Genomic DNA, 20,402 nt, shown 5'->3' with positions numbered 1-20,402 from the left:
GTGGTGATTGGATACGACACTAAGAAGCTACTCCACATTGGAGTTCAAAACAAGTTGTGTGCTATGTGCTTCCGTTAGCAAAATTCAGAAAAAACCCTTACAAGTGTTTTTTGAACTGGGATGGACTTTCAACAGGAATGGAAGCGGACATAATAGTAGAGGCAATAATGCACAAACTAAAATATAAGAGTTTCATTGCTGATGGAGACTTCAACTTGTATAATGAGTTGATCGCAAAGGTCCCATACGGACGGATGGTTGAGAAAGTGGAATGCGTAAATCATGCCTCCAAATGCCTTATATCGTGATTTTATAACAAAGGGAAAACTGGTGGCCAAGAATGCTCGACAAGGTCAACTCCAATAACGATTAAAAAGCGAAGTGTGTACGCCCGGGCAACGATCATCCGAAATAGCCAAGAAGGCAAAGGCGCAAAAGAATTAATAGAGGCTCTTAATGGCATTCCTCACTATTTCTTCAGTGGTGATCACACAAAATGCACTGGGCTCTGTAGAGACTCATATAGCAAAGTGCCTCTTAAGGATTGTCCCACTATTATATTCCTCTGCCATCTCCTACAAGCATTTGAAACTCTAACAAGAAGAGCGCGACTACTGATTGGGAATAATACAAGCAACTTAGCTGAGTACTTTATGAGTATAGTTGCAAAATTAATAGGAGGAAAGCAATTCCTCGTGACTCAAAATGGTCGATATAATGCTCGAGTAGCAGCTGTTGGTGTTAAATCTTGTAAAGGAGAGCTAGGAAGGCTTCATATATTTAGAAAGATCACAGGGAGGATACCGACTCGAGCTATGACAAAATTTACAATGAGGAAATCTAGGCTAAGAGCTCTTAAGAAGAAGGCTCGAAAGTCAATGACTTGTCACAACGAAATACCAAAGCAGAAGAAAGTAAATGGACCTGATGGGAAGTATGGGTCAAACGCAGCAACTCCTGATCTTGCAGCTGTTGATTTCGAAATAATGAAGAGTGCCTCTTTACAACGAATAGAGTGTAGCACTGAGCAAATTCAAGAAATTGAAGCTGCGACTCGCCTACAAGGATAAGACGACAGAAGCTGGTCAGCAGTACGCAGGGACAGAATAACGGCTCCATGGGCTGGAGCTATAGCCAAGCGAAGGACAAAGATTGTGACCCCTTGGTGCAAAAACTTCTTTATTCGCCATCAAAAGTGACTAAAGCGATGATTTATGGGCAAACAATTGAACCAGTAGCTGCAAAAAGGTTTGAAGAATCGACCGGATTTAAAGTGAAGCCATGCGGTTTTTGTGCACTATGAGCATGGCTTCATTGGTGCCAGTCCAGACTACTTAGTAATTGTGCCGTGTAGAAAAAGAGCCCTTTTGGAAATAAAGTGTCCATAAACTGCGAAAAATTTGGGCATAGGCGAGTAGATAAAGAGCCGAAATAAGGCTAAGGCGAATTGTTGCATGGAAGTTGGAAAGAATGGACTAGTCAACCTCAAACGGGGTCACGAATACTTTTACCAAGTACAGTGTCAGCTTGAATGTTTTCAGCTAGATACTTGTTTTTTCGTGATTTTTGCCCAGAAAGACTTCTACATTGAGAAGATAGACCGCGATCCAGGCTTTTGGACCAAAAAGATTTTACCCAAGTTAAAAGGATTCTTCATGGACGTTTTGATCCCAGAGCTTGTCGATCCCAGAGTTCCACGGGGGCTTCCAATACGAGAGCCGTACTTTTAAGATTAATTGTCTAGTACTGATAACAGGAAAATACATTTTCCTTACATTTTATCCTTCTTCGTATTTACATACTTAATTGTATTTTCATTTGAAATAAAATACCTTTATTTATATTTCCTGTCCTCCAACTTTATTCGCAAGAAAACTTTGGTTTTCTAAGAATCCTCGAATAAAGCTTTCAACTAAGTTTAGTGTTTAGTTTCCAATTAATCAACTGAGATATTTGAAATAGCATATCCCTAGAAAAGTGGAAAAAAAATTTTAATGCACTTTATGCATGCCATCACAGTTACATATACATGGGCATTTTGTACTTGAGAATGATGGGCTCTTTTTCTCGTTTGCTTTTCTCCCGGCGGTAACCAAGCTTTGCAAGACGCAGCCAAATATATTACTATTTCTCGGCTAAAGGACCCAAGAACCTCGAAAAACCAAGCTGTCTATCAAAACCTTTCACAAGACTTGATAATTGGTGCTATTGAAGGGTATTTGACAATCGGCAATCTCTAGAGAATTGAGAGACAGGAGGCTACCCTAACTTCGATTCTGAACCTCGATGTTTTCAAGTTCACTTAGTCACAGCCTTAAAACTCACGGAGAAAGACACATTGAGCGGTCTATTAGCTTGGAATCATTTTCATTTTCTGCTTTTTCACACATGATGGTATAAGATAAGTTATTGATATATGGTGGTAGAAATGCTTTTTTTTATTTTATTGTCTTTTTAATGTATTTTTGAAACAGAAATTAAATGACACTGTTGGTTAGGATTGCATGGAGCGAAAGCATGAAAACATGTACTTTCAAAGTATCAATAAAGGCTACCAAACGACTATACCTATTCTATACGTGAACTTCTAGTTTTTTCGCAGTCTACGCCTAGTGAATGCTCTTGAATCACCTCCTTAGAGGGGAGGGGTGGTGAACTTTTTTATGACGAAAGACGCTGAAGAAACGGCTCAGTTCAGATTGAAGTTGACGAGTAGGATTTGTAATGTCGCAGAAACTTTAGAGGAGAAAAGCGATTGGAAAAGCGAGTAGACTAATATTTGCTGACCTTGGAGATTTTTTCGGGATTTTTTTTTGTGATATTTTTTTTTAACGTCAGTTGTTTTCAAAATGATTGAAAATGGTCTGATTAAGCCGTGTTTTCTTTGATCCTTATGATAAGAAACCTAAGAGTGTAGGGGAAAAGCTTCTTGGAGCCCCATCAAATCAGGATTTCTTTAAAAAAAAACCTTCAAGGGCTTCTTTAACACCAGGATTTCAAAGATTTTTATGATTAAAAACCTTCAGGATCCACTACATCAGAATTTCCTTCAACAGACCAAGTCCGTTGATTTTGAATTAAAATCGAGTAGTCGTGGGCATCAAACCATGGCTAAATGTAGAAAACCCCAGCACAGAGTCTGACTGAGTGAGAGACAAATCTGGCATTAACCCCCTTATTAGGACTATATAAAAATAATGCTAGTTCATTTGTTAATATATAAGTCTATTTATTATCCGTCCATGGTTTTTGGTATTTTGGTTTTAGAGGTGAATTTTACAGACAGGTGTTTGGTTTGGCTATGGGGGCATCTCTCTCCCCTTTGTTGGCAAATCTCTTCATTGAATCTATTGAAACCTCCACTATACACAGTTTTAGACTCTCCCCTTGTTTCTGGGGCAGATTCATGGATGATGCGGTTTGCATTTGGAAACACAGTTTAGAGTCCTTAGATCTTTTCCATAAACATTTAAATAGTTTTGACAAAAATGTAATTCTTACAGTGGAGTTTGAAGAAAATGACGAACTACCTCTTCTTTATATGCTATTGATTGAAAGTGACTTCCATTTACTTTTTTCAGTATATAAAAAGCCTACACAAAGTGATAGGTATTTGAACTTTCACTTGTGCCACCCTATTTCGATGAAACGAGGGGTTGTGATTGCACTGGTGGATAGAGCTTTCAGAATTTGTTCTCGGGAATTTTTAGATTCTGAATTGTTGTAATTGAGGGATATTTTATTTTGTAATAGTTACCCGATTAAATTCATTTATAAAATAATAAAAAGTAGACGCATTAAACACAACAATAGGGTTATTGGGGTTTCACAGTGTACAGAATTAAACATGCCAAAAAAGGTTCATTTCTTTGTCTTATGTACCTACTATGGGGGAGATACTTAAACAAATTTTAGGTAAACATAACATTGATATTTGTTTCCCTTCAGTGAGACCATTAGGTACTTTTCTTAATTCTGGGAAGGATTTGACCCGGGGAGATTTAGTTAGTGGGGTGTATGAAATTCCTTGTTCTTGTGGAAAGTTTTATATTGGTAGAATTCACCAGCAATTTACTGAAAGATTTATTGAGCATCGCAACTCAATGGAAAAAACCCTAAAATTAAGAAAACCTCTTGAAACTTTTGTTTCCGCTCTGGCTGAACATACATTCTTTCATCCAGAACATTTTATACAATTTGATGAGGCTACAGATATTTCTAATGACAGAGGTTTTTTCTCAGTGGGCGAGGGAGGCTACAGAAATTAAGAAACATATATTTGCTAATCTTTCAATAAATAGAGACACAGGGAATTTAAATATTGACCCAATTTATGATTGTCTTTCGAAAAATGAACCAACAGTCAATAGGGGAATTAAAATTTTACACAATCACCATGGGACAAGATTATCTACTAGACCAAAAAGAGTTGCTTCAATATTAGCTTACAAGAGGATTATTTCGCAACAGAATAGTTAACTAAGTTTCAATTTTCATAATTTTTCCTCAGTTGCTTTGATGTTCTAATTGAAGTAACTCTAATAGCTTCTTTTCCCTACCTGGATCAGTAGCGACAATTGTATTTATTATTATTGGTGGTGGTTTTATTCGTTTTTAGTTTAGTGTTTTTTCTTTTTATCTTGTGCTGAGGACGCCTAGCTTGGATACAGCCGAAATATCCGCATTATTTTAGTCTTTCCTCTCTACTGGCCGCAGTCTCGTTTGAGGTTTTTTTGTGGAGTTTTATCTCTCTTTGTTGTTTATTGATCTAACATTTGTAATAAATCAGATATTCAGATTAAAACTTAAGAGATGAAATAGAAATTGGTAAGCCTCAGAAATTAATTGAAATAAATTTTGGAGGTATAAAAAGCAACCTGTAAACTCAAAATTAATAGCAAGGAAGCCAAAATGAGCCGGCCTAGAATTAACGTGTATATATATTGATAATAACACTTCCAATGAGAAAAGGGACCCAGATATGGATGCACTTTCATTTTTGGCTGTTTTTGAAAATGTATATGATAACGTTAGTGAAAGTTGCTACCAAAGTACAAAAACAATTAGACACTTACATGGGTGGAATGAACATGTTGAAGAGATAGTTGAAGAGCAACGCAGACTTAAAAGGCAACTAAAAGGAAACTTTTCAACAGAACTCTTAATTAAATACAGAAGTATTGAGGTCAAAGTCAAACATTCCATCCTGCAATTTAAAATGAAAACATAGAGATCGTATTGAGAAAATAAGCTGAATAGGTTCACTCCTATCAAACTTGTTTAAAATGCTTTAAATGCAATCTCAGGTAAATTTAGTAAAAATAAAGACTACATACTGCAAGATGAAAATAATTATTTACTTTGGGATCCTTTGGATAAAGCCAATCTATTTGCAGAGAAATTCTTGGCAAAAAAAAGAGAACTTGCCAGATCTCACTTCAGCAGAAAAAGAGATATTCTGATGTAAAATAACAAACTTAATGATGGAAAGAAATCCAAACATTACCAAATTCACCGAGGAAGAGTTAGTAAAGGTTATTCAATCATTACCATCTGAAAAAATCAGCTGCGATGGATGGTGTTACTTATGACACAATCAAGATCCTTGGACCAACATCCAGAAAGTTCCTCCTTAGATTATACAATACTTACTTGAATACTGGTAAAGTGCCCCCTGCTTAGAGCGCAAGTGTAATGATCCCAATTTAAAAAAACAAAAACAGGAAAGCCTTCCTTAAATCCAGATAACTACTAACCAATATCACTAAATAGCAGCTTTATAAAAATAACGGAGCATATGATAAAAAATAGAATAAAATCAGTTTTTGATAAAACTTTAATAAATGAACAAGTTGGTTTCAGAAAAGGAAGATGTACAATGGATGCCATCGTCACCTTGGAGAATGATGTAAAGACAGCAATTGGGAGAAAGATGTAAAGACAGCAATTGGGAGAAAGAGCTGTGTGGCAGCCGTATTCTTACATCTTTGATTCAATTCCTTGGTATGTGACTATGACTAAAGTTTCTGATTTAGTTAAGGGAAAGATGTTAAGACTTATATACGCATTACTAAGAACGGAAAAAGCATATGTCTAATCCCGTGATATGTTTTCAAATAGTTTTTGTTTCAATCGTGTTGTCCCACAAGGAGGTGTTCTGAGCCCAATATTATTTAACCTTTACATGAGTGAATTCCCTTTAGATACTGTAAAGGGGAAAATATTTTGCAGATGATGTTGCAGTTTGGGCTACTGATAGTAGTCCTCATGGAACATTCATTAAAATAAAAAAAGGAGTTGAAGATGCTGTAAAATGGTCATCAGAAAAGGAGCTACAATTTTCCAGTAAAACAGTAGGCGTTATTTTTTCTCCATATACAAGACAACATCAAAATGGTTTCACAATCTGTATAGACAATTTAATTGTGCTGTCTGTCAATCAAACAAAGTATTTAGGTGTTCTGCTAGATTCTTTGTTCAACATGAATAACCACATGGAATATATAGTGACATCAGCTAATCAAGCACTAAATATTATAGAATGTCTTGCAGGTAAAGACTGGGGTGCCAATAGCAAGATCCTGAGATTATTAAACGCTGCAGCTGTCGGATCGAGAATTGAATGTTCTTTCCCAGTCTTAATGGGAATTTCAGCAAAAAACTTTAAAAAATTTGAAGTTGTGCAAAATCAAGCTTTAAGAATAATAGCTGGAGCCATGAAATCTACCCCTATTCCAGCATTAGGAATCAAGACTGGAATTATGTCAATCAAGTCCAGAGTTCATCATTTTGCTCTTAACTACATAAAAGTAAAAAAAAAGGTAAGACGGCACTAGACCCTTAAGGTCCAAACCGGCAGTACTAATTTCCGTTTCATGGCCCTTCAGCCAGGAAGTGCAATTGGGGGTTGGGGGCAAACCATCCTGTGCTTTCACAACCCTTCCTGCTTACCTTCCCCAGATTTTTGCAGGTACCCACTTAGAGCTGGGTCGACTCTGGCTGAGCTTACACAGTCACGCCACTGACCCCCGTCTCAAACTAAATGATTGGTCACAACTGGGATTGAACCTGTACTCCTTGGACACAGAATTCCCAAGCCAGCGCGCCAATCAATCAGCCAGGACCACTCTTAACTACATATTAAAGGTAAATACATTTAAAAAATCCTATTCATCTAAATCATCAACTAGCCGTAGAATGGGGCTACTTTGGTACAGTTAAGTAACTTTGGTCCAAAATCACGAAAAAGATATATGAGTCAATTACTTTGTCTAGGCTCAAGGTAAATTGTTTATTGTTGTTTCATTCCACTTCTGTGATAGCTGTGAGCAATCTCTGATTCAGCTAATATTATAGGGCTAGTTCGTTTATTCAGTAATTTTTTTTCAAAAGTGCATATTTTTTACTTTTTCTTACCACCAACAAAGTGTCCTCCAAACTCGAACTTCCGGGTGAGACAGTGATTAATTTTTCAGATATACTATTTGCCATGGACATTGTTACCAAGAATTGAGATGATCTTGAAAAACAACCAAGGATTACAGCTCTGGTGGTCAAGAAACTAAAAACTGTCACTTTTTACAAATAATCTGAGGCAAGATTGGTCCACAGATGATTCTGAATTTGTCAACTTATATCTATTTCTTCCTAGGTCAATAAGTTCTACAATTCCAAGAAACATAAAGAAAGAGCTTGGGAGCAGGACTTATGCCGACTATACAACCCAGACTCTTGAGAACATACTGAAAGACATTAAGAATGGCAAATCAACGCAAAGAGCTGCTACTGAAGAGTATGGAATCTCCACAAGTACCCTCATCAATAAACTAGGAAAACACCACCGAAAAGATATTGGTAGTCCTACTGTGCTCAACGAGGAAGAAGAAATATGCTTTGTCCATACTGTGTGCTATCTATCAGAGAGTGGCTTTCCACTGGACCGGTATGACCTTAGGTTTTTAGTGAAAAGTTATTTAGATAGGTGTGGCAGAACGGTCCAACAGTTTGACGGAAATCAACCAGGAATGGAATGGGTAAGGAGCTTTTTGAAAAGACGTATGGTTTTAAGCGAGGGAGTTGCCAGTAACATCAAGAGAAAACTAATAGAGGTAGGGCCTGACACCATTAGTGAGTATTTAAATTATCTCAAAGAAGAGCTTGAGGGTGTCGACCCTGAGAATGTCTACAACTTCGATGAGACAAACCTTACAGATGATCCAGGATTCAAATAAATTCTAACGAAACGTGGAAGCAAATATCCTGAGCAAGTCATCAATACGTCAAAAAAGTCAATTTCATTGATGATGTGTGGGAATGCAGCTGGGGAGGTGAGCCCACCATGCATTGTATACAAAAGTGAAGGTCTATGGTCCACGTGGACTTAGAATGGTTCAAAAGGTGCGGGATACAACAGGTCAAAGTCAGGATGGTTTGATGCTGTGTACTTTGAAGACTTTCTTGAAAATCTACTGCTTCCCATACTGAAAGAAAAAGATGGTAAGAAGGTCATTACATCCAACAACTTGTCGTCTCATATCAGTGTGGCTGTTCTGAAAATGTGCTAAAAATACGGCATTCGTTTTATATATCACTGCCACCCAACTCGACCCACTTGACACAACCACTCGATGTTGCTTACTTTTGACCAATGAAGATAGCGTGGCGAAAGATGCTGCTTAGGTACAAAACAGGAAAAGGCTGCAGTAGCACAGGCATTCCAAAAGCCGATTTTCCAAGGCTGTTAAAGGAGCTTTTGGGTGCTCTTGATGAAGGTAGCAGAGCAGAGAATCTGATATCGGGCTTTCGGAAAGCTGAAATTGTGCCCCTGAACCCTCAAAAAGTACTGAGCCGGTTACTAAGTTGTATGACTCAAACATCAAACAAAGTTTTGAACGAGACAGTAGTCGATTATTAGAAAGAGTTTTGGCAGAGCAAGGAAAGTGAAAGGGCCCCTCGACGGAAGAGGCTCAACGTGCCACCTAGAAGAAGCTACACTGTGGACGTGGTGCCCACGGGTGACCCGGACTTTAGTGATGACGACGACGAAGAGGTACACACACACTGGCATGGTGACCCTCCAGAGGAAAACAGAAAGATAATCAGTACCAATCTCAAACCTGACAAGGTTGATCCTCCAAATTGAAACAGAAAGTTAGTCAGTATTGGTCTCAAATTTGACAAGGTTGACACTCAAAAGAAAAACAGAAAGCTAGTCAATAGTGATATCAAACTGGAAAAGGGTACTTTCGTACAGTTCTTATATGAAGAGGAGATTTGCTGGAATTGTTGTTGATCTGCCAGGACATGAAGGTACAGTAATGATAAAGTCTATGGCAATGTGTGGGGTGGGGCTTTGTAAGTGGCCCAAAAAAGATGATGTGCTTAGCAATCAGGTGAATGATGTGATAAAAGTATTGAACAACTCAGTTCCTGCTCCTGGCACTTCCTGAACTAGGAGTACCAAGTTTTCGTTTGAAGATTTTTAGAAAAGATGTCAGTGTGGATTCTTTTTTCATTTTTATATGGTACATAGTCGAAATATTTCTTTAAAATTAAAATCTCGGACCAAAGATAGCTAAACTGTGCTAGATCTATCGAAGTAAGCATAGAAAACAGGTGGCCTAAAGGTACCCCACCCTCTGGGGTAAGATTGGTCCAAATATTAAATTGAAAAAAAATTAGAAAAACATATTACAAAAATTATTTTTAAGGTGAAACACTTTACAGAGACATAATGCCACAGGACTGCGAAGGTTTCACTCCTTATCAGTCACGCACACTGATTTACAGGCCAAAGTGTTTGAAAAGTGGTACAAAGTAACCCCATTCTATTGGTGATAGAGATAAGTAAAGCTTATATAGAAACAACAAGTAGTTGGGAAAACAAACCTCCTATCATACCAAAATTGATAGATAGGATTGAGGGCTTTGGACGAGGGCTTCCCGGAAGAGAAAAAGGCAACCTTGAATCAGCAAGCTAAAGATTTAAGGATTGAACTTGAAACAGAACCAAAATGCTGCAGATCACTCAGCTCCCCCTAAAAAATTTTGTTTATTATAAACTCTGGATTCCCACTATAGTAATTATTTATGTTATTATACTGATGGCTCAAAAATTGGAACAAAAGCTGGTTTTGCTGTCTAATCAGAGAAAATAAATGAAATATTACAAGAACCTATTGATGAATGAGCATCTGTTTTAGCAGATGAAATACTAGCTATCAAAAAAGCTCTGATGCAAACTGAATTAGAATGTACCAATGGAGAAAATGCAGTGATTCTTTCAGACAGTAAATCAGCAATAACTGCCATCCATAGTAGAAAAATTTTAGATGTAGAAACTATTTATGAAAGTGTCTTATCATCTAATTCCAAGAATATAGGGGTGGCTATTCAATGGTGCCCAAGCCATTGTGATATTTAAGGTAACAATATGGCAGATTTGTTGCCAAGCGATGCAGCTTTTTATGGGAACACTAAACAAAGAATGTAGAACCAGAAGAGTAAAGTGGGAAATTAAAAGAAGAGAAATAATAAATAACAATGAGCATCCATCAAACAGATACACTCACTATTTTAAAAGTAAACCCCCTAATAAATCATAAATACCTGAAAATGGAAAAGGTACAAATCTGTTAATCAGATTAAGGACTAAACATGCTAGATCAAACAAAACTCTCAAGAGGTTGAATTTAGTGAGCAGTGAAAATTTTGATTTTTCTAACAAACCATGCTCTATCAAACACTTACTGGAACAGTCCCAAAATACAATTGACCTGAGAAAATCCCCCCCCCCCTGAAGTATGCACCAAATATGGTTGTGACTACAGTGAAGATTTAGTGCTATTTCCAAAATTTAGTTTTGACAACTCTAGTAACTTTATTAATGAAGTGGCAGATATTATCCTGTACACAACAATATCTTATCTACAGACAGCAACAATAGAAGATTTTATAGAAACTACAGAATTGCCTGAAGATTGTGGGATAGCATCCCAAAATCATCAAACAATTACATCAACACAACAAATTTATGAGTAGAAAGTTGTTTTTCCACAAAAAAGGTTGTATCTAAAGAGGTTTCATGGCAGAGTTGATTAATTTAGTGTTTTTGGAAGCAATGTTGTTTGTCAAATAGTTAGTTTACAGAAGAGATTCTGAGGCAACCTGTTTATCCAGCTAGTTGGAAAAGGAAATTCTTTCTGGGTCAAAGTCTCTCATCAGCTAATTGGTTAATGAAAATTTTTTTGGGGAAAAGTTACTTGCCATCTAGCTGGTTAACAGAAGAGTTTCTGGGGCAATGTTTGCTTCTAGCTAGTTGAAAAGAAAGTGTTGCTGGGGAGAAATTATTTGTCAACTAGTTTATATAAGCCTATATGCTATTTTTTCCATTTGTAAAAGGGTGGTGTCCCAATGTAGGCCTACTAAGATCTAGGCTACCTCTATTTTGCCTAATGCATGTGTGTCTTCTAAAATTGAGACAAACTGCTAATCTAGCCTATTAAAATAGCTTATAGGCTACCCATAGCTTTGATTTTGGCCAAAGCTAGTTGGTTAATGCATAGCTTTTTTGGCCAAAGCATAGCTTTGATTCTGTAACAAACTTCACGATTCCCATGTGAAAATCCCGGGTTACCAAGTTCTCTCAAATCTGTCGTCCCAGGGTTGCAAAAGAGGAACACTAGCCCTCGCTAAAGCAGGATACAATACAAAGATAATTGATGTTCCTCTCCTTTGCCCCTTTGTTGAGGCAGTTTGCTTTGATCTATGTGTGCCAGGGAGCCATGTGTCAGAGACAGTCAGAATCGGATGCATCTACAGAAGTCCCTCAGCCCCATCCCAAGTTGTAACCGAACAAGCAATAGCAGAAATAATATGCACACTAAATTCGAACCTCAAAGGACATCTGCTTATTACCGGCGATTTCAACCTTCCATCTATAAACTGGATAAACGGTTTTGGATATGGTGCCACTCCAACCGAACAAGACAAGCAACAGCCTTTCCTAAATTGCCTCAGTGAATTGTCCCTACACCAGATAGTTGACCAACCAACTAGATACAGATTGTTTCAGCGCCCAACAATACTTGACCTGGTTATCTTGAATGACAAAAGCTTAGTTCAAAGTATTGATTACTCACCACCCCTTGGTAAAAGCGATCACCTAACTATAGAGCTCATGCTGAAAGTGAAGGTACTTAAGAACAAGCTAGTCAAAAAAGTGTTTGTCGACTACATTGCTATTCGAAATGAATTATCCACTACAGACTGGCCGAATGTACTAAGTGGCACAGTTGACGAACAATGGACCAAATTCAAGGGTGTTTTACTGAAAGCTCAGGATGCCCACACGAAGACCAGTTTCAAACCAAAACCTAGATCCCTCCCCTACATGACAAAAGACATCAAAAGAGAAATAAACAGGAAAAAGAGGTCATGGAAAAAGTTCAGGCAGTCAGGAGACCTGCAGCAACACACAAAATTCACCAAGGCACGAAACAAGCTGAGAAACCTCACCAGAAAACTCTACGAAAATCTGGAGTCCAATCTTGCCAAAGAAAGTAAGACAAATCCTAAAAAATTCTGGAATTATGTCTCTAGCAAGAACCACTCCCGTCGAACTATCTTCAGACTGGTGAAACCCTGTAGCACTACCGTAACCAACATAACTGATGTAGCAAACGAACTAAATAGGCACTTTGCTTCAGTTTTCACCTGTGAACCGGAAGGCCCCCTGCCAAACTGCCCGGGCTATGAAGCCCCCACAACGATGGAGCAAGTCAGCATCGACCCCTCCAACATCCTCAAACGGCTTCAAAATCTTGACACGAATAAATCGGCTGGACCAGATCACTTACACCCAAGATTGCTGAAGGAACTGGCAACCATCATCGCTGGACCACTGTCTGACCTATTCCAAAAGTCTATTAATGCCAAATCTGTCCCATCTGATTGGAAAACTGCTTTTGTGACCCCAATATTCAAAAAAGGCAGCAGACTTAAAGCAGAAAACTACAGACCTATAAGTCTCACATCAGTAGTCGCAAAAATCCTTGAAAGAGTGGTCAATGATACAATACTGGAACATCTGAAAGTCAACAATATCCTATCCCCTAATCAGCATGGGTTTCAACCAGGAAAGTCAGTTGAAACAAATTTACTGGAAACATATGACATCATTACAGATTTGCTTGACAAAGGATTGCCAGTGGACCTAGTTTTACTAGACTTTGCTAAGGCCTTTGATAAAGTCCCACACAAAAGGCTAAGAGAAAAGCTTACTGCTGCCCAGTTACACCCCAACCTGGTTAATTGGCTTATGGACTTCCTGTCAGGACGAACCCAGAGAGTCAGGCTATTTGGTGCTGGAGGTGAAAAGGTCTTTTCCGAGCCCTGTGATGTCATCAGTGGAGTACCGCAGGGAACTGTTCTTGGTCCTACACTGTTCAACATCTACATCAATGATATATTCAGCGAGGTGGAAAACAAATTGTCTCTCTATGCTGACGACTCAAAGCTATTTGGAGCAGTGAATGTAAAATCCCTGCAAACAGACGTCCAGAAAATCCAGCTGTGGGCAGACAAATGGCTCTTATCATTCAATATAAGCAAGTGCAGCACGCTACACTTTGGATCCTCAAACCCATGCGCCCAATACCATATGCATGAACATGCCTCCAACTCCGATCCACCCATCAAGACCAGCACAGAGGAACGCGACCTTGGGGTCATCGTTGACAGCCTTCTCAAGTTCCATGCCAACACCATCAAGAGCGTGTCCCAGGCCAACACAAACTTAGGACTGATCAAAAGAACAGTTACCAGCAGATCCCCACTAGTTTTCCTGAAACTTTACAAGGCACTAGTTAGACCCGTTTTGGATTTTGGCATGTGCGCTGCCTTCCCAACATACAAAGGAGATGTCAGGCTAATTGAGGGAGTCCAAAGGAGAGCAACCAAGGCCATCACAAACCTTGGAGACAAACCTTATCAAGATCGTTTACGGGCTCTCAACCTCCCTACCCTCGTGTACAGGCGCAACCGTAGCGACATGATGATGACCCACAAATTGCTGAACTCATCATATGCCAAGATCCTGCCCATCTACCCAGGCCCCCCACAGTGCACCAGAGGACACTCAAAGAAGCTGTTCAAGCAGTCAGTCAGAACCAGGGCCAGAAAAAGTTTCTTCACCAACAGAGTTGTCAACCCCTGGAATGAACTGTGTGAAGCAACAGTCTCAGCCCCCACCCCTGAAGCATTCAAGAAGGCACTGGATAAAGAGTGGGCCACGAAAGACTGGAAGTTTGAATGGGACATTCCGTCCTGCTCATACCTGCTATGAGACATCACCGACTCAACTCAGGAGCATTCAACAGATCTACAGATCTTAATTTGCTCCGAAGTGCAAATTAAGGTAATTAAGGTTAATAATAAATTGTCTGGTCAAAAGTTGATTGCCAACTAGATGTTTAGCAGAAGAGTTTCTAGGGAATGTTGATTGCAAACTAGATGGTTAACATAATTGTATCTGGGGCAACCACTTTTTCCAGCTAGTTGGAAAAGGAAATGTTTTTTGGGGCAAAGTTTTCCATCAGCTAGTTGGTTAATAATAATTTTGTCAACAAGTTGACAAATTTGATTATTGCTATAGAGACTGACCAAATTATCCAACTAGATGGCAAAAATATTTGTATTTATAAAGAGATTGGATAGTACCTTTTTAAATAAGCCTATATGCTATTTTTTTCTATTTGTCAAAGGGTAGTGTTCCCATTTTTTATACAGCCTACTATTTAAAATATGGTTAGTCAGCAAAGTACCCAGAACAATCTGTAGGCAATTTCTCTAGATCTAGGGGAGAAATTACTTGTCTAGTAGTTGGAACAGGAATGGTTTTCTGGGGCAAATTTTCTTGTCAACAAGTTCACAAATTTGATTATTGCTATAGGGATTGACCAAATTATCCAACTAGATGGCAAAAATATTTGTATTTAAAAAGAGGTTGGATAGTAGGCTACCTTTTTATATAAGCCTATATGCTATTATTTTCTATTTGTCAAAGGGTAATGTTCCCATTTTTTATACAGCCTACTGTTTGAAATATGGTTAGTCAGCAAAGTACCCAGAACAATTTGCACGCAATTTCTCTAGAAAACATCTAGCAAATCTTCATCCACTTTTTGTAGGGCCCATGCTTTAGAGCCATATTTGATCATTGTTATCACTGTACCTTCCAATACTCTAATCTTGGTTTGTAGACATATCTTCCTATTCTTCCAAGCTTTTTTAACTGTGAAATAAAACTCATACCTTAGGCTATTCTACTTTTAACATTTTGACTGCTCTCCCCATCTAATAGGCTACACCAAGGTAAGTAAAGCTGCCAACTTCATCAATCTTTTCATTACCCAATTTCACCTTTTCATCTTCACTTATTCCTAGGCCTTGTGACTTAATCTTCTGAAAACTAATTTAGAAACCTATTCTAGCACCCTAAACTCACAAAACCTCTGAAAGTTATTCAGTTTGCTCACACTTTCATCTAGGATGCTTAAACCATCAGAAAAGAAAACAATTCTTACTTCATAATATGCAAAATATTTCTGGTTAACATGTTTTCAAGGGGGAACAACCTTTATCTTCACTTCGTTCCTTCTTTTTCCAACTTCACAAAAAAAATATGAAAAAAGCCATGCTTTTGATAAACATTTTCTCAGTTTTCGAATTTGTCCTGAAGATATGCCATCTTATAAATTTTTTTTATAGATGACGTTCATACTGCCATTCGTAATTTTCGTAATTCCGTTAAAAAAAAGACAATAAGAAAAAAAAACGAGGAACCTGACCAGTTGAGTAATTTCGTCAAAGTTCTGGGGGAAGTAAAATTGGACCCGATTTTCCCAAGTAAGGTGAAAATTATAGTAAAAACTAACACATGGGCCATTTGGTACCATAAAGGTACTATATTGTGCTATAAAAATACTATCGAGGGGCTTTATAGTACTATAAAGGTAATCATATACAAAAACAAAACTTATCTGTTTGTGTTGTCATTTGAACTATGAAGACCGAATTTAGTTTTGACAAGATTTTTGAAGATACTAAATTTCAGCTGGAGGGGGGGGGGCTAGATTCTTGGGGGATCAAACTGAGGTTTGAGAAGGGAAGTCCCCCTGCCTCATAGCAAATTACTTCCCCATCCCTGACCTCATCCACATATTCTAGGTTATGTAAAAGAAAAGTTAAGCACTATAGTGGTGTTGACTACTACCTAATTGATTGTGATTGGCTAAAAGCATCAGAGGTACTTTTCCGAATCATTTGTTAAAGGCCCATGAACATCAAAAACTACAACCTTCAGCTAACTGGTCAACCCCGTACAAACAGTACTGAACACTAAATATACGCTAAGATTGTCTAGTGCCTTAAATCCGAGTAGTAAAAAAATAACATTCCGGATCATCTTTCTCGGGAAAAAACCAGTAATTTACTATTTTTGTTGATAATGACTTGAGACCTCAGCTATAGATGGGCTTCTTCAGTATCTTGAATTTTATAAAAATTATTTCAGTCTGGATCTTCTTTGTTTTTGTGTATCTTTTCCCCCTTTTCTAAAAGTATGCGAGTTAGCTCAGCTAATTTCTTTTTATTGGTAAATTTAAACCTAATAAACTTTAGATATTGGCAAAGATGTTCTTAAGGTTGGTGGTTCCCGAGAAAAAATTAGTTACAGCGCCCTCCTCCCAGCTCAAATATAAGCAAAAGAGCCGAATCAAAGTGGCTAGCCCCCAGTCAAGGCACCCGGGGCAGTTGTCCCGGGTCCCCACCCTAATTATTATAAGCACCTTAATTAAATTTAATATTTTCCCAGTATATTCTACCTTTGTGCCTCCGTATGCGGAAGGAATACAGTGCGTAGCCCCTTGTATGTACGGTGTCTAACAATTAAAACTTTTCTATCGACTTTTCACTTTGCACTGCTATGTTTTCATACCTCAGACCACACAAATGGGGATTAAATTTCCTTTTCCATGCTTATATGACCCCTATGGATGAATCTTCGTTTCATTATGTTTTCTATTGGTCAGACCATGCTTATGGTTGAAACAATTGAGTCACTAAATATAATGTTGAATAAATCAAGTTGCTATATTTAATGTTTCGTTTTTCAAATATATAAGAATAAATAGTTTGGGGCAACTGATATTTGCCATTATCCTTCGGCTCTACTTTCCTCTGAAAAATCGTCTGAATTTCCACTAAAAATACTTCCCTGATTCTTGTTCTGATTCAGAGCCTTTCCATATGATTAACCTTTCCCTTCCGTAAGCAAATGGCGATCCTAGCCTAGTGGATGGCGCGCTGGGTTTGAAATCCTTTGTCCGAAGGGCGAGAGTTCAATCCCTGCTGTAGCCGGTTATTTGGTTTGGGACAGAGGTCAGCGACATGACTGTAAGCTCAGCCAAAGTCAACCCAGCTCTAAATGGGAGGAGAGAAATATGGGGAAGGTAAGCAGGAAGGGTGTGCAAAAACAAAGGATGCCCCTCCCATTTCACTTCCTGGCTGAAGGGTCTCGAAAGGAGGTCAGCGACATGACTCTGTAAGCTCAGCCAAAGTCAACCCAGCTCTAAATGGGAGGAGAGAAATCTGGGGAAGGTAAGCAGGAAGGGTGTGCAAAAACAAAGGATGCCCCTCCCATTGCACTTCCTGGCTGAAGGGTCTCGAAAGGAGGTCAGCGACAAGACTCTGTAAGCTCAGCCAAAGTCAACCTAGCTCTAAATGGGAGGAGAGAAATCTGGGGAAGGTAAGGGTGTGCAAAAAACAAAGGATGCCCCTCCCATTGCACTTCCTGGCTGAAGGGTCTCGAAAGGAGGTCAGCGACATGACTCTGTAAGCTCAGCCAAAGTCAACCCAGCTCTAAATGGGAGGAGAGAAATCTGGGGAAGGTAAGGGTGTGCAAAAAACAAAGGATGGCCCTCCCATTGCACTTCCAGGCTGAAGGGTCTCGAAAGGAGGTCAGCACCATTAGTTTGGGATTTAAAGGTCAAGCGCGATGTAATTTACCTTTTCTCTATTAGCAAATGGAGACCACAGAGAAACAAAGATTTCAATTGTAAAAAAAAACAAACATTATACTCTTTCTACTGCCTTGCAGATTTCACACGGGAGAATCAGTCAGGTCGATTCAAACTTTTTGTGCTTTTTAATGGCTAAAAATTTTCCATAGGTTTTGAAACTACTCAGAATCTAAACATATCGGTTATTTGTCCGTTCAAGAATAAGAAGTAATATTATTGGCTTCTGAGAAAACGTCATAGATCTATACTAAACAAATGAAAATAAAGTATATTTCTTACCACGAAACTATGGGAGATTAATCTCTTTTTTTCTCAACGTAATAACCATAGACAACTAACACGATATTCGTTTGCGCTTCGGTTTTCGCGCAGGAGCAAATGTTGATTGTACTTACTTTCCAAATCCGAAAGTACTCTCTTGAAGAATCTGTCTTAGGAAGAAGGAATGTAGGAAACCTTTCAAACACTTAGGATTTCTTGTTCACTTTTCCTTTTTTTAAGAAAACAATTCAACTTCTAATAATTTAGGAACTAAACAAGTTGCCCACAATACAATTGAAATGAAACGAAACTAAAATAGTAGCACGACTTCAAATAGAGACTTTGGTGACTACGCTCTTAACCCTACGTGCGTGAATATGAGGAAAACCGTTAAAACCCAGACATTTCGGGGAAGGGGGAGAGACTGAAGACGCCCTTCTGCGTAGATCATATATTGTCTCATATGGGGTATGTACATATTTTCAAAGGGGAGAAATTTGTTAAACATTAAAGTCAGTTAATTACATGAAACTCACAGGAAAATATTTTTGAATTCCTTAGATTTTGAGGACCAGTTCTCTAGGCAATACCCTCGTACGAATTTGCCCCAAAACTTTTCAATCGATTTCCGGAATGATCATTATATTTGCCTCTTTTAGTTGCCATTTTGACTTCAAGATTAATATTAAATAGAGTTTATAGGAGTGAACGGTAGGCAAGAAGTCCAAAGAGTCTCAAGGGTCTTTGTCTCTAGAGTCCAAAACACCAGAAGACAAAATTTTGGTGACAATATATATTTAAAAAAAAATCTGATTTTAACGCTGATTCTAAATATATGTAGGCTAATTAATTAATCTTTAAGATGGCTGATCATAAACTAGTCTAATAACAAAATATTTATTTATTTATTATTACCAATAGCGGTAAGCATTAATACTTGTCGCAAATATGATCTACAAAATTTTAGAAAAAAGAGACAAGGCCCTTAAAAAGAGTAGCAATCTTGATGAGGGTGAGTCATACTTTCGAGTTTAATACATCCAAGGACCCTATATCAGAGGTTACAAGTCCATACATTTAAAAATCCAAAACTAAGTAGTTTTTACAAGAAACATGATCACGGATGCTTGATTATTTGATTTTGTTCTTTTTTTTCGTTTTCCAAAGGGAGGTCGAATCGGACCAAAGGAAGCAATCTGTACTATAGGAGACCACTGATTTCTACCATTTCGGACCACAAAATGCTATTTGGCGTTTTGGCCTATTTAAGGCTAAAATATAATAGAAGAAAAATTCTGATACCCAATTCGATTATACACTCCAAGAGTCATAGATACAGTCCATACTAAATAAATAATTATACAGTATTATGTAGTAGAACACCAATTACTTGGGGGTCTCTGAAACTTTATTCCCTTTTCCTTTCGGTAACTATGTCAGTTTTTGATGTGTTTGCTCGCTTAAAGAGTTTAAAGATAAGTGTTTAGAGAGAAAAAAAAATTTAAACGATTGAGTAGTTTGGTTTTCAGAATATGTACTTTTCGTTTTGTAGTTTGTTTTGTAAGAGATCTCCTTGTTTTGTATGAATTTTATTTTTTGTGTACTTGCGCTTTTGAAATACACATGGTCGATCCATCTATTTTACTGTTTGATAATGAGGCAAATTAAAGGTTCATCAAAATATGAGAGTATCGCCTAATTTTTCGTTTAAAATGTCATTTAGTTCTGTTACTTGGTTTAAAGATCATTAATTTTAAATTGATAACTTTTAAAAAAGGTAAGATTGCGCAATATGAAAAAAATATTTATAGTAAAATAAGAGCAGTATTCAAGGCCCTATCCGAGATGTTTGTCCCCTTCCCCCTGAAATGTTTACCGACTCGTACAAACAGAACAAGCATGAATATAAACAAATTTTGATGCGTTTTTAAAGTTTTTTTGTTACCCCCCTCCCCTCAGAAAAAACCTGGGTACAACCCTGGCAGCTATGTTCGAACACTGTAGTGAAAGAACAAATAGACGCAGGCCCTTATTAAACTACATTGACAGGCACTTAAGCAG

The 20,402-nt window shown here is 37.9% G+C and overlaps 1 long non-coding RNA gene across 1 annotated transcript in view; it reads right to left on the bottom strand.

Moving 5' to 3' along the window:
• The window catches only part of LOC136043625 (uncharacterized), a 184,080-nt gene extending 168,160 nt beyond the window's left edge, over positions 1-15,920 (bottom strand). Inside the window, exons 1-2 of the long non-coding RNA XR_010621674.1 lie at positions 15,585-15,920; positions 5,076-5,206 (exon numbers count right to left, since the gene is read on the bottom strand). This is a non-coding gene — a long non-coding RNA (uncharacterized LOC136043625). The remainder of the gene's footprint in view (positions 1-5,075; positions 5,207-15,584) is intronic.
• Between the last annotated feature and the right edge of the window lie 4,482 nt (positions 15,921-20,402).

The sequence above is a fragment of the Artemia franciscana genome, unplaced genomic scaffold (genome assembly GCF_032884065.1).
Source record: "Artemia franciscana unplaced genomic scaffold, ASM3288406v1 Scaffold_772, whole genome shotgun sequence".
NCBI lineage: Eukaryota > Metazoa > Arthropoda > Branchiopoda > Anostraca > Artemiidae > Artemia > Artemia franciscana.
Note: the sequence above shows the minus strand (reverse complement) of the source record. Positions and strands in the feature narration are given on the sequence as shown.